Source organism: Phyllopteryx taeniolatus, chromosome 15, assembly GCF_024500385.1.
Source record: "Phyllopteryx taeniolatus isolate TA_2022b chromosome 15, UOR_Ptae_1.2, whole genome shotgun sequence".
In the NCBI taxonomy this organism is placed as follows: Eukaryota; Metazoa; Chordata; class Actinopteri; order Syngnathiformes; family Syngnathidae; genus Phyllopteryx; species Phyllopteryx taeniolatus.
Window position 1 is genome coordinate 13,389,590 of NC_084516.1, and position 15,784 is coordinate 13,405,373.

Consider the following 15,784-nt stretch of genomic DNA (forward strand, 5'->3'; position numbering starts at 1 on the left):
ATCTTCACCACCTGTGCCTCGTTCACCCTAATTACCCCTTGCATTTAACCTCGTGTCTCATTCTTTCTAGTCGCCAGTTCGTTGTACCTTGTCGTCGCGTTCCAGCATTTCTTGTTTCCACGTCACCGACTCACAGTAAGACTAGACCCCTACAGTAAGGGAAATTGTCATGGGTGTGTGTTCCACTTGTTGTCTTCCCCCTGTCTCCGACAAACCTGCTCCTGAGAGCATCTTCACCACCTGTGCCTCGTTCACCCTAATTACCCCTTGCATTTAACCTCGTGTCTCATTCTTTCTAGTCGCCAGTTCGTTGTACCTTGTCGTCGCGTTCCAGCATTTCTTGTTTCCACGTCACCGACTCACAGTAAGACTAGACCCCTTTCCGATTATCGCCCTTGCCTTTTTGCCTCACGTTTTGGATACTGTTGCCTTTTTTGGATTGCCTGCCTGTGTACCGACCTCTGCCCGTATATTAAACCTCTCTTTTTTGAAACTCTCCATTTGTAGTGGAGTTGTGCATTTTTCGGTCCTGTCCTCTGTTCCATAGCTGAATAGCTGAATTTGTAAGTTTGCTCTCTTAAAAAGAAATGTTTCATATGGTTTAATGATTATGATAATAGACTGAAGATCAATGCATAAAAAACACACAATATAAAAGTGATAGAATATTGTGCATTTTAGTTTGTGAAATAAGTATTTGATCCCCCAATTAAAACATAAGTTAGTACTTGGTGGAGAAATCCTTGTTTACAAGTACAGTGATGAGATTTTTATTGTAGTTGATCACCGGGTTTGCGCACAGCTCACGTGGGATTTAGGCCCACGCCTCCTCACAGAAATTCTCTAAATCCTTCAGGAGGATGTTCCCAATTCAAAAATCAATAAATCCCTTTTTGTCATAGTTGTTAGAGCTGTCAATATGACCGGAGAGTAGTACATGAGTAAAATGATCAGGAAAAGTGATCCTTCTCTGTCCCCATCTTGTACGTCTAATTAGATTTTTAAGATATCACCACACCAGAGGAAAAACAACCAATCAGACACAGCAGGCATGACTGAAAAGGTGTCAATCATTTGCCGTTTACTCGCGGGCACACCCCCGCAGCCTTGTGGTGACCTGTTACCTTGGGCTTCAAGTGCATTGCGGGAACTGTGGCAGACTCTGTAAAGGTCTGTCATAGTGAAGAAGGATCTGAGCCGAAAAGGTGGAGTTCTCGATTTTCCGGTCGATCTATGTACCTACACTCACCTATGGTCAGGTGCTGTGGCTTGTGACCGAAAGAACAAGATTGTGAACACAAGCAGTCAAAATTAATTTCCTCCGCAGGGTGTTCGGGCACTCCCTTAGAGATAGGGTGTGAAACTCAGTCATCCAGGTACCAGGTGAAGTGGTTAAGATGCCTCCCGGACACGTCCCACTGGGAGGGGGCCCCAGGGACAACCCAGGACACGCTGGAGAGACTGTTGAATTTCTCCCAGTTGGCCTGGGAACGCCTTAGAGATCCCCCCAGAAGAGCTGGACGAAATGTGGAGAAGGAAGGAAGGAAGACTGGGCTTCCCTGCTTAATCTCCTATCTCCGCGACCTGACCCTGGATAAGCGGAAGAAGATGGATGGATGGATGGATGGATGGATGTTTGAGAATCACGTTTGGGCATTTGGACATAGACTTGAGAGAGGGGAGGGGGGAATTAGTGAAGTGAGGCTACTTTTAAATCTTGCGAGCAGTTTTAACAGTGCAAACTGCATTTACTGTAGAATTGTCAAGCTTCAGCTGCCTCCATAAACTTTCTATTGGGTTGAGGTCTGAAGACTGGCTAGACAACTCTATGACCTTAATGTGGTTTTACTTGAGCTGCTGCTTTGTTTCTCCTGGCAATATGATTTGGGTCATTGTCATGTTGGAAGACCCATCCATGACCCATCTTCAGTGTTTGTGCTGAGGAAAGCAGGTTTTCATCCAAGATTTTAAAGTACATGGCTCCGCTCATTGGACCCTCAATCGGCTGAATTGTAGAGATTTCTAATGTCTGTTAAAAGTGAACAAATATGCGGCAGGGGATCAAATCATTATTTCTCTTGCTGCACGTCAAAACAAGAACAGTTTATATTTTGAATAATATCAGAGCACTAAGCAGTTTTATTAGTTTCTGACATAGAACTTTCTATTGTCATGTCTCAGCATTGTTCCTTCCAATAATTATTGTTCTATGTCAGAACAATACATTTTGAATGCTATCTGACACATGATGCTTGAGGAAGCATTATATTATTATAATAATTGTCATTATCATAAAGTAAAAGGGAGAAGCTAGCAGAGCACTGTGAAAAGGAAACAACACTGACTATAAGATAGTAGGGACATAAACTTATTCTCTAACATATGATTGTAGTTTTAAATTGTTATTAAGGGCAAAGTGTGTCTCGTGTAACCTTGGGTGGGGGATTGAAAGTACTATGAATAAATGTGTTTTAGACAGTCATCATTGGTATTATCTGATGCCTGGAGTTGGGGACGTGGGGGCCAGAAGCTGTTTATTGCTTTCATATGGAGGCGACATGTGTTTCACATTTCCAGGGAAAAAATTTTCACTATAGTATGAAGGGTGCTCTTACCTCGAGACCTCACCATGCTGCCTCTTACATGTGATAATAAGGCGTGACAAATGGGTAAAAATGCAATTTTTCTTCTTCGGTTTCTGCACTCCAAGTTTTTTGAAAGTATTTTTGATGCTCATAAATGTGCACAGGATTGAATGATGACAGAAGACAAAGACAAACTAGATAGGAGTTATTAACAGCAATGCCGTCTGACTTGCTCTGGTTTTCCCTAATTCATCATTAAATTAGTTGTTTATTATTATTTGTTTGTTACAGTTTATTTATATTCTTTATTTATATTTGCAGATTCTAATTTGAAGAAGATTCCAGGTGAAATTATTTCAGTAAGAGATTCTGAATATTGAAAAAATGCAGTATATATATTTTTAACCACATATTTTAGTTTTGTCTTAGTTTCAATTTCAAAGTATCATATTTCCTCAAGTAGTATCCTCCACTCTCAGTGTCTCAATTAATCATGTGGTGCTTCATCCATTTTCCGTACCCCTTATCCTCACTAGGGTCACGGTTGTGCTGGAGCCTATCCCAGCGATCTTTGCACTCACATTGAAATCTACGGACAAGTGAGAGTCCTCCATTAACCTATCATGCATGTTTTTGGGAAGTGGGAGGAAACCGGAGTCCCCGGAGAAAACCCACGCAGGCACGGGGAGAACATGAAAACTCCACACAGGCGAGGCCGGATTTGAACCCGGGTCCTCTGAACTGTGAGGCAGATGTACTGACCAGTCCTTCACTGTGCAGTGCATCATAAACAAATAGACAAATAGACAGCTCCCTTTCCCCGCAGGAGAGAAAAAACTCATACCTGTAATTGCCTCAGTTCAACGACAGTATAGTTCACACAGAAACATCAAAGAGTTAACTACTGTGCCCATTTGAAATCTGTTGCTAAGCAAAACAACAGCACTTACCAATGCACATAATGTGTCAAAATTGGATACAATATCATTATAATATAATAATAACAAATGAAAGAATATTATTCTAAATATATGTCTAGGTGTAAATGTGAGTGAGTGTGAATGCTTGTTTGAATGCCTCAATCCCGAATCTGTAGTTGAGTAAAGAGATGCCTCTCTGCCATTATTTGAGGACAAGTAGTTCAGGTTAGCAAAGAATATATTCAGAAGAAAAATAATCTCTTTGTAACAATAAAATATGTAGATTTTCTACTTATTACCGAACATTTGTTTCCTTTCAAAATACTACTAAATTCTCATAGGATCAAGCTTTCGAATGCCATTCATATGCACTATTATTTGGTATTATGAACCATTTTCTTTTCCTAGTCATCAAATTCTCGATTTCCCTAATAATGGCATTTAAGTACATTCCAACTATCCGATTAAGCCGGGAACCGTGCGTTACAAGTCTCTAGAAGAATATATTGAGTCATTTTTTCAATGTGTTTATTATCTTGGCTTTACATGCTATGAAATGGACCGGACCCAAGAATGAGCTCTGTTATTGCAAAAGTCACTGGCAGCCCTTCAGCCCAATGGGGGAAGTAGTGGAGAAGAAGAAAATAGAAGCAGTTTTTAGTTTTAATAAATACTTATAAAGTAGAAATCATTGTGTGGTACTCCGATACTTGGTAACTCATTTAAAGAAAATTGGACAGCTCGAGTTAGATTGCCCAGTGGTCTTGTTAATAACATAAACAATATGTTCTATATCTGTTCCTAAAGTCACTACACAATTCCTTTTTCTTAGTTTCTATAGGCATATCATTCATTCACTTGCTGATGGCTATCCAATTGATATTGGAGTGTTACTGTAAAATTGTTGCCTCTTTTCTGTCCCTGACTGCAGTTCAGTTCAGTGCATTCCTCCAGATTGACGTCCTCGGGTTTTGCGTGAATGCCTGCTCTAGAAGTTCAGTGTTTTCATCAGTTATGGTAGTAGCAGGCGTTCTGCCTACGTGATTTGTCAAGAAAATATCCTATTTCAAGAAACTTGCCATGGATCGTGTAAATTGTACTACGCGTTGGAGCAGCGTGGTAGCCATAAAGTTTCTCAAACTGCTGCTGAGCTGCAGTCGGGGACAGGAAAACGTCTTGCTCGATGGTTTTGCAATGCTGCTCCAATGTCAATTGGCAAGCCATGGGCCAGGGAAGGATTTCCTTAGAAAAAGTGCTCAACCTAAGCCAGGGTTGTCAAACTCATCTTTGTCATGGGCCACATCGTAGTTATGACTTCCCCCGGAGTGCCGCTACAACTGTGAACCCATATAAACGAAAGATTACCTCGTATAATTACATACAGTATACGCAACACATTGATGAATAACCAGTTTTGAAATCAGAAGCCTATAAGAACATATTTTTCAACTATTACATATCTTTTCAAAGGGGGATTGGTAACAAAAAAGAAATGCTTGCAAATATCTCAATGTTATTACACCAGAACACAATTAGCAATTTTGCTTTGCTTTCACGGGCGACATAAAATGATGTGGCGGGTCAGATCTGGCCCCCGGGCCACCAGTTTGACACCTGTGGCCTAAGCTCTCAGTTGCTGATGGCCAAATCTGTCCAAATGATACCTGAAACAATGTACAAGAAAAGGAGATGTATTGTGACTTTTGGCACACCCTGTATTTAAGTTGCTCCGTCAATCTGAGTCAGTCTGATAATGTACCGGTACTGTAGAAATTAGCACTTTATGAGCAAAAGTAGTGTGACATCTTGCCTTTTTTGTTACAAGAACTGAAATGTGAATTTCTCGAGGGCGTGATTGAGGGCATGATTCGTGCGGGGCCACAGTCAGGGACTGGTTAGCACATCTGTCTAACAGTTCTGAGGACCTGGGTTCAAATCCCGGCCCCGCCTGCGTGGAGTTTGCATGTTCTCCCTGTGCCTGTGTGGGTTTTCTTCAGGTACTCCGGTTTCCTCCCACATCCCAAAAACATGCGTGGTAGGTTGAGTAAAGATTTTAAATTGCCCGTAGGTGCGAATGGCTGTTTGTTTCTATGTGCCCTGCAATTGGCTAGCGACCAGTTCGGGGTGTACCCCGCCTCTCGCCCTAAGATAGCTGGGGTAGGCTCCAGCACACCCGCGACCCTAGTGAGGATAAGCAGTACAGAAAATGGATGGATATTCACTTCGGTCCAACAATAAGCCTAACATGGTACAAGGAAGGGTGGAATAATCCAGTATGTGGTTAGCGCTAGCAGCCGGAGGTTCCGGGTTCGCATCTCAGCTCAGGGCTTTCTATGTGGCTTTTCTATGTTCCCCTCTGTATTTGCAATGGTATTCTCAGTCTAAATTGTCCTTACTGTAGGTGTGAACGTGAGTATGAATGGTTGTTTGTCTCTAAGTGCCCTGTGATTGACTGGCGACCGAATTAGGACATGTGCTTTAGAAAATGGAAGGCCAGTGGAATGCTGTATTTGTGAGGTTTATCTAGAGTGCTAAATTAAAATGATTTTTTTATTTTTATTTTTTTTTGTATGAACATGCACATACACATTTTTAGGGGGGAATCTTGCCATTCCATTTGCATGATCTGAAATTCCTTTTTATTTTTTTGAGGGGGAGGGGGGGGTTTCAAGTCAGGGCATTGAAGTTCATCCAACCATGCCTTTACTATGTAAATTATTTTGTACTATGCCACAGTTTAATGCGATACATTTTCAAGACCCAACAGTGCTCCTCACCAAAAGACCAGACCAACAGTGAATAATGGTGGTGGCAGCATCCTGCTTTGGGGCTGTTGCTGTTGTTTCTTCAACAGTTTCTTTGGAACTGGGCCCTCGGTCAAGGTGGACGGATTCTGGTCCAACAGTTCTAAATAGCAGTCAGGGCATTCATTCAAAATTAAGTCAAGTAAATCAAATGTCATTAGTTACATAACTTTGAGAAAGGAATTGAAATAATTATACTACCATTACATTTGAAACAGTGCAACTTGTAATTGTAACAAACTACGTTTCCAAAATACCCTTCCCAACAGTGCTTATAGGTGTCACATTTCTAATGCAGCAAATTTACTGACCTTGTGTGCCATCTCTTTTTAGAGGGTGATGTCATTTTGGCTCATCGCGGGGATGTTTAACTGTATTTAAATCATCCTGAAAACAGCTTTGGAGGTATGTACAATTAACAAAGCACTGAGAATCCACACAAATCTATAGCAGATGGTCCAAGCATTCATAGCAGCTTTGAGGGTGTTGTATCCCCCTCTTCACCAAACCTTTTAACCTCAGAATATCTTGAAGTGTTGTTTCAAAAGCCATACATAATTTCCATTAACCAGTCTTGGTTGGGTTAACCCCTTTTCATATACAGTATAATGCATAAAGTCTATGCTTGTTATACAATATAGCCACATCATTATGTTCAGTGTACACCTGCAGAAGAGTTGTATTAGAGAAGACAAGCTTAGATAACCAGAAAGGTATAGCTATAAAAAATGACTGTATTGTACTATTTTTACTGCTGGGTACTATCCACTTGTTTAAGGTACTGTATGTAGCATAAAAGTCCAATTTAATTCAGTACAAAAGCTATATATAAAATACAAAATTTTTACAAGATAACTAGAAATGCATGGTCATAGACAACCTCTATGTAGCCCATAGGGCATCCTCCAATTGTTTATAATACTGTATGTTTAAAAATTGTTTAACAAAATACAAGAGCTGTATTACAAATACACAATCTTCAGTATAAAAAAATGCATTTGTAGTTATCTTTGTAAAGACAACTACAAATGCATTTTCATACACACCAATTAATCACAACAGTCATTCTCAATAGTTTATAATAATAATAATAATAATAATAAAATATGCAATTTCTTTGAAGATAATTACAACTGGATGGTTGTAGACAACTGCAATGTATACAATAAAGTTTCCTCCAGCTCTTTAAGATACTTTCTATGTACACTATGTATGTGTACCATAAAAGTCGTTCATGTTCTTATAAAGTCAGCAACAGTTTCCATTGATTTAAATTATTTGCTTTCTTTTTATATACTGTATAAACTGACTGGCCACAACATTATGATTACGTTTTGATTGACACTGTCAGAAGGGTATTGATTAAACAATATTCCTATTATTGAGGTTTGCAGTAGTGTAGCACTGCGCTGCATCATACTGGGAAATATTTCTAATATTTTAATTACGGTAAATTTTAGTATTATGACAAAGTGAAATAAAAATGCAAAAAGGGAGAATTTTTTTACACAGCTCTTATTGTGTAGCTGTACCTAAAAATTTTGTGGTTGGCAAGCATACAGCATACACTGCATGTACTATTATGTTATGTCCAATGTGTTACGTCACTGTTTCCAGCGTCTTCAGGAAAACAGCTGATCAATCTATCCTGTAATCCGATCCCTTCATGTATTCATCGCAGCATATTTTATTAAACCGTGACAGAAACGGTTAATGCCTTGTTCCTACGGAATGGCAGCTAATAAATTAGTCTTTATTTAATCCCATGTCAGGCCCTAATGCAGTGCATGTTGCCCCTGCTGTCAGGCGGCTCACTGATCAAGGACTAATAGAGGCTTTCAGCTTCCAGCAGACCGGGGTCTCGGCCTCAATCACACCGGCCGAGTGGGAGGCAAGATGGCCAAGCAAAACAACAAATATATTTTCATTTGCACAGCATGCATATTTCTCCGGAGTGTGCCGAGGGGAGGGGATGGATGGAAGGCCGGGAAGAAATGGGAGTGGGAGGTGGGAGTGGGAGGGGGTGGGGGTGGTGGTGGGGGGCTCATGTATGGAAGAGGTGAGGAAAGGAGGAAGAGGAGGAGGGGGTCCAAGCAGAAAAGAGCCAGATATGAGAGATGAAGGGTGGAGGAAAAAAAAAGTGGCCAGGAGAGGAGATTCATTTGGAAATTTTGGCACCAGCTCTGGAAAATGTTTCATGGGTTTATCAACGCCTAAGAAAAGATGTTAGTCCAAAACTAATGTTTATATATACAGTATTTTTTTTATATATATCTCTGTGTAGCTAAAGCAGGGGACACACATAGCGACAATCGAGGCGAAATTGAGTATTTCCCCTCCTTTGTGATCAAAGTGTCCTCGATTATCAACTGTTTTACAAAGATTATCCTTAGCGATTATCCTGTGGTGCGGGGTGTGTTAGGAGTGATTTTTTTCCTTCCCGGTCTGGTTAGAAAATGGCCATTCTGCCGTAGTCTGAAACATAACATATTTTTCCAAATATGACCTTGAGCACCATTTTGTCTCATCTTTATCATTTTGGACTTTTTTATAGAATACTCACTTATCTGGTTTGTCATATGAAGCCATATTGTCTAAATTGTATAAAGCAAAAAATGTTTTTTATTATGTATTTACATTTCATCATGCTTTTTGTCAGCTTATATTTGTGTGAAGAACAAATATGTGGTTAATTCCAAAATGTACTATGGTTTTCCTCTTTTTTGGAGGAATCATCCAAGGATCCTGTTGATGCATTCATTCCAAATTAAGAAAAGCAATCAAATGTAATTAGTTATATTACTTTGAAAAAATTAATTGAAATCGTGACACTACTATTACATTCCCAACAGGGTAACTTGTAACCAACTATATTTCCAAAGTAATCTTCCCGTCACTGACTATGGTAAATCCTTATGTTTGTGGTCAACACAGAGTCGGGCCGAGCCACGGACTCTGCGAATATGTAAGCGAATTGCGAGGAGATCTGAAACTCGTGTTTGTATAAACTTTCTCTCGTCCTTCACCACAATAATAATGACAGGGAGATGAGGCTGCAACCACGATATACTGTATTTACCACACAAGCTAATAGTTTGCCTAGCTCCATCTTAATTCCTATTCTTTTTATTTTTCAGTTGTCCGGATGCCCTGCGGCACCATGCTGCCTCTCACAGGTCAAGCTTAGTACTACCACAGACATCATTAAGTCCTGCAGTGTGCTGTCATCTTGAGCACACTAGACACACCATAAGAGCGTTTTTTGTTGTTATTTTTATCATGTGCGGGATCTCGCATATTAATAAGAGGATAAGATGCTAAAAATCAGATTAAGCCAACTCAAAGTGGAGCAGTGTTGTCACGGTGCCTCTCCAACCTTTGGATTTATGGTTTTCTTTCACTTTTTGCCTCCTCTCCTCACCTTTTTTTCTCCCCCCTCCATTCCCGAATCGATAAACAGAACCTCGGCTCAGCTGCAGCCAAGGCAAATGTTTGAGCCACCTGTTGCAGGAAACTTGAAGCTCTCGGGAGATGTGAAGATGGAGAGAATAAGGCTCTGCTCCAGCCTCTGAAACACACTGAAAATGTGAATGAAGTTAATATTAACCGACATTACTAACAGCTAATATTCCAAACATAATGCAAGTGGCGATAACAGTAAAAATTTTGTATTGCGTTGTAGTGATAGATGGCGCAATGACTGCAATCCATTGAGCTTCAACACTGTAATTACTTGCCTGCATAATGATTGTACATGTTGGCCACTAGGAGAGCAAAAAGCTCCAAAACAAACATGAAACACACCCACGGCACATAATTGCTAGTTTAAAAAAAAAAATAAAAATGATGTGAGCAAATAGTTAGCTAACCCGCTAACAGTTACGAATCTTTGCTCAGTGGACGAGGACAAAAAGACGTTAACTTGAGGGGCTGGCTTTGGAGCAGGACAACTCGTGATTCATGTCTTGGTCCTTCCAGGAACTCCCTTGGTCTGCTTCCAATGAATGCCCCCAAAGCCCCTTTGCATCCCCGCCCTCCCTGCCCCAAACCCTGGCAAGTTCTTTAATCGCCCCCATCACCCCGTCTTCCTCTCAAATATCCCCCCCCCCCCCCCTCACCCTTTGGCATCAAGTTCATACTGCTGCCCCCTCAGCTAACATTTACTCTCCCCATACTCACTTTCTTTCCCGTGCCCCTGCCTCGACTGTAAAAATCCCCCTAGGACTGTGGTTCTTTCAGTACATAAACTTCTAAACCGCAAATGGAAGAAATTGTTTGCATGGACATAGCGGTACCTCCAAGTTGCAAACAGTATTTCCCATCTGTCCATCCATTTTCAATAGTTCCTCGTTCAGGATCGCCAGTCAATCACAGGGCACATATAGACAAACAAGCATTCACACTCACATTCACACCTATGGACAATTCAAAGTGTTCAATAAACCTAAAAAGCATGTTTTTGGAATGTGTGACAAAACCGAAGTATGCGGAGAAATCCCACGCGAGCATGCAAAGAACATTCAAACTCCACCCCTAATTGAATCATCCACTTTCTACAGTTGAGTAAATAAATGCCACCATACACAATAGGAGGAAATACACGAGTTACAACGGTTTTCGAGGTTACGAACGTCTTGCAATGATCTAGTATTAACAGTGGTGTAAGAATACGTGGTCAATATGCTCAGTTACTGCTGTATTTACATTTTTTTTATATGACCGTTTTATTTTTATGGCCTACAAGTGTTTTTCATACAAATATTTAGTGTGTTATGACTTTGCTACTTCACTGGCATATGTTTGTGATAGACTACAGTGTGTCATGAACTGAACTTTGTCATCAACCAAAGACCTCCTGTGAACGGTAGTTTTACTTTTTTTGTTTAAATAATGGAAAAATCAATAAATAGGGTTCATATAAATACTGAAGATATAATTCCCCATATTTCCTTTTTCTTTCCTATAATAAATTGCTTGGCATCACAGTGGAATAGTGGTGAGTACGTCTGCCTCATAGTTGAGAGGTGCTGGATTTGAATTGCAGGGGTTTTCTTAAGGCACTCATCTCACAATTCAAAAACCTTTAATAGGTTCACTGAAGACTAAACTGTAATGTGAGTGTCAATGATTGTGTGTCTATATGTGCTATATGATGACCAGTGTACCCCGCCTCTCGCTTAAAGACAGCTGGGATAGGCTCCAGCACACCCATGACCCTAATGAGGACAAGCGTTATAGAAAAAGGATAATGAAACCCTACCAGTAATGTGCTTCTTAAAGTTTGAATGTCCCTCTCTCCGTATCTGTCTTTCTCTCAGTAGGAAGTCAAATATTCACAGCTGCCTTTGTGGTCAGCCGGTGTAACCGCAGGACTCCGACGGCAAACAGAGGAGCCGCGAACATGCGAGGCTGCTGGTGTACGATTTATTTGAGAAACGACACAGACCCGATAGATGGTGATGCAGTCAAAACAGAAACCGCATACTGAGCCTCGCCGCATGCCTCAACAAACCAAACTCTGACCAAACACAACCCAAGCAGTACGCCGCAAAACTGACATTGGCAGAGGGCTTCCAGAAACACATCTCAAGAGTGGAAATGCGAGGGATGACGTGCGGATTCTCAAATCACACTTCAGTGAGGAACATCTGCATCAAATAAATGCGGAAAGCTAGGCCTTGTTGTGCATTACATTTAAAATGCTAGACCACAAAAAGTCATTTTGGCGTTGCAGTAAAACTGCACTGATCTTTCCAAAAGGATGCAGGTTACTTCAATCACATTCTAAGCTCCCTCAATTAACAAGTGGACCGGTTTGCACCAAATACCGTAGTTTGAGTCCAAATAAGGGCCTCTTTAAAGGGATATTTACAAAATACAGGGTCCTCAGTTTACTGACTAACAGCATTTTGAGGTTACAAACAGCACGGAATGAACTATGTTTGCGCAGCAGTTAAGAATACATCATCATGTAACACAAGAAGGCGGACTCAGTTACCACCGTACATACTCTTTTTCATTATATTGTTTTACATTTATGGACTAAAAGTGTTTTATATACAAATACGTAATGTAATTATGACTTTACTGCTGCCTTAGAGTAGGTTAGTGATTGACAAAGGCGCCTTCTGACAAAATATGGTTATGTCACTGCCGGAGGACTGAAAGAGCAACATTAAACCGAGGGTCTTTTCAACTGAAAGCAGATAAAAAACAATGTATTGTTCCGGACATTTGTTTTCACAACAGCGACATTTTGGAGCCTGAAAACAAACGTACAAACATACACATCAGGATTTGCCTTTGTAAATATTGAACAGATTTAACATTCACAATTGTCACACACCCCACATGCCACACCACAGGATAATTGCTCAGGATAACTTTTCTGTGGCTATTATTTTTTTAATAACCACAGGAAAAAAAACAGATGGAGTATAAAATGACCACAGAGGAGTATACAGTATTAAACCCCCTGGCATAAAAAGGCATTGGCTACAGATCCTCCATTCTGCATGACCCATCAGCCAAACAGGACAGGTGAAAGTGGGGAGAGAGAAAAAAAAAAAGATTATTATTTTTTTTTAAATGTGATAATCATAATAACAACTTTCATCTCTGTCTCCCCCCCCCAAGATTTGTTTGTTTGTTCCTGTTCCATGGAAGCCTCTCTTCTGCATCCTCTTTTTTTCGGCCCTCACGACATCTGTCAACCTTCTCTTTGCTCTTCCTCATGCTCTCTTGCCTGGCAGCTCCACGCTGATCATCATCCTTCTACCAATACACTCACTATCTCACCTCTGGACATGTCCAAACCATGAAAGTCTGCTCTCTCTAACTTTGTCTGTCCCTCTGATGAGCTCACTTCTTACCATATCCAACCTGGTCACTCCTAACGAGAATCTTCATTTCCGCAACCAACAGAACATTTTTCCTGTGTCATGTATACGTAACCCTAACTTATCAATGTGTACTTTGGCTTCGGACTGCCAGGTCTTGAACTGTATGAGGGTGGAAAAGGGGTGTTGGTGACTCAGTGTCTTGAACACATTTCAGAGTAATTGTACTTGATATGTCGTTTACGGAACACCCAAGTAATCATGTATACAAAGAACTGCTTTCCCCTTGGGGATAGAAGGAAATTCGAAGCGCTCCGTCTCTGGTGCATCATACTTTACTCACAATCGGACATGAGCACATGACCTGAATTCTCCATCTTTTTCCTTTTTCCCAGTACTACACAGCAGGATGAGCTTGCTTCCATTACACACACACATACAGAGAGAGAGAGAGAGAGAGGGAAGAACAGATGGCAGAGATTTCAAAAGTGATGGATGCAATGAACAAATTACAACAACTGCAGCCCTGGGCAGAGGAAGGCTGCAAGTGTGTGTAATAATAACCTTGCTCCAGGTCTGACTGTTGAAAATTCGTCTGAGCCTCACCAAGGCATGACAAGAATCAGCGAGGAGGGAGGCAAAATGTGTGAACCAGAGAAATGGCAGGACCCAGACAGCGACCACATGAGACGGACAGCTTTAAGAACTTGTCTGAAGATTAAGAAAACATGACATCATGGTGAATTAGAATCAGGTGATAAACAAGGGTGATATTTACTTTACGCCATATGCCCCGCTGTCTCGAGGGGGGTGGGGGGGCAGGTGATGGGGGCGTCTCAGCAACAGGTTTCAGACAAGTAAGGTCAAGGAGGAGGCTTTTCCCCAGCTGCTGGACCACACTGATGCACGCACACACAAGCACACACTACAACTACGTGTGTGTGCTTGCATATGTGTGTGTGTGTGTTGATGCCTGGTTTTAGTTTTATCACATGAACTGCAGTAAAAGCCATTTTCATCATTTTTACATTAGTAGGAAATGACACAAAAAGACTACAGTTGATCACCTACTGTATACTATATCTGATTTCAACAAATAGCCAGGGGTTTATTTATTCAACTCTAGATGGGATTGCTGTCTATTACATGCTATGCTTTTATTTGTAAAACACGTTTAACACATTTTGCAAACAATATTAATATATTGTACAATCCATCCCTCCTTTTTGTATATGTCTTATCCTCATTACAGTTGCTGGTTCCCAGCTGACTTTGGCGAGAGGCGGGGCGCACCCTGGGCTGGTCGGCACATGTAGACAAGCATCCCCACTCGCATTCACACCGACAGACAATTTAGTAGTCTTCAATTAAGCTAAAATGCAAGATTTCGAGGCGGCACGGTGGGCGACTGGTTAGAGCGTCAGCCTCACAGTTCTGAGGTGCGAGGTTCAATCCCCGTCCCCGCCTGTGTGGAGTTTGCATGTTCTCCCCATGCCTGCGTGGCTTTTCTCTGGGCACTCCGGTTTACCTCCCACATCCCAAAAACATGCATTAATTGGAGACTCTAAATTGCCCGTAGGCATGACTGTGAGTGCGAATGGTTGTTTGTTTCTATGTGCCCTGCAGTTGGCTGGCAACCAGTTCAGGGTGTACCCCGCCTCCTGCCCGATGACAGCTGGGATAGGCTCCAGCACGCCCGCGACCCTAGTGAGGAGAAGCGGCTCAGAAAATGGATGGATGGATGCAAGATTTCGGAATGCGGGAAGAACTCTGGACCTGGAGAAAACCTACGCGAGCAAAGGAGAACATGCAAACTCCATGCAGGAAGTTTCGGGGGTTCACTCTCGGTTGCGGCCTTCCTGAGTGGGCTTGGCATGGTCATGTTTCACTGAAGATTGTGAATTGTGGATAGTTCGATAGGTGTGAACGTGAGTGGGACTGCTTATTTGATGTGCCCTTCTAGTGACTGGGGACCAGTCCAGGTGTACCCTGCCACTGAACCAAAGTCAGCTGCGATAGCCCCCAGCTAACCCAATGCCCTATTGAGGACAAGTGGTACAAAAAAAATGAATGTAGCCTGCAAAATATTAAGAGATGAAAAAGGGGAAAACATAATATTTAAGCTGATAAAATTACAAGGAGTTTGCTGTTTTTTTTCCTGATGATGAAAAGTGTGGCGTTTGTTTGAGTGGTGTATTTTATATTTTGAAAATGTGTTACATATTTTTTAGCAACACACTCCTCAAAGAAGATTTACATTCTGCAGAAATACAAATGCCACAATTTCATAGATCAGATTCATATCCTACAAAAATTGTATTTAAAGCTATAATCCACAACATTTTTTGTTATTTCCCCCAAGCAATTGCAAGGAGATAACACAATGCTGATTCAGCCATTCAGCTCCTCTAGCATCTTGCTGTATTTGTCAGTATCTTATTTTTTATATTCTTGTCCCACACTAGCCCGGTTGGTGGTGCACTGCAGATGACGGCACAGAAAATGTCCTTCAAAACATAGTGAAATTCTTGTAGAATCACATATAAGGGGCATATCATGCATTGCTTACATCATATTGAAGCAATGGCTCTGTTCTTTTGTTGTAATGCCGAATTCAAGCTTTGGGGGCGCCAAAA

The 15,784-nt window shown here is 41.2% G+C and overlaps 1 long non-coding RNA gene across 1 annotated transcript; it reads left to right on the top strand.

Annotated features, from left to right (window-relative positions):
• The first annotated feature begins 315 nt into the window (after positions 1–315).
• On the top strand, positions 316–10,112 carry LOC133465176 (uncharacterized). The gene is made up of 4 exons (XR_009784565.1): positions 316–364; positions 508–563; positions 6,643–6,714; positions 9,447–10,112. It is a non-coding gene; the product is annotated as an uncharacterized LOC133465176 (long non-coding RNA).
• Positions 10,113–15,784: the final 5,672 nt, after the last annotated feature.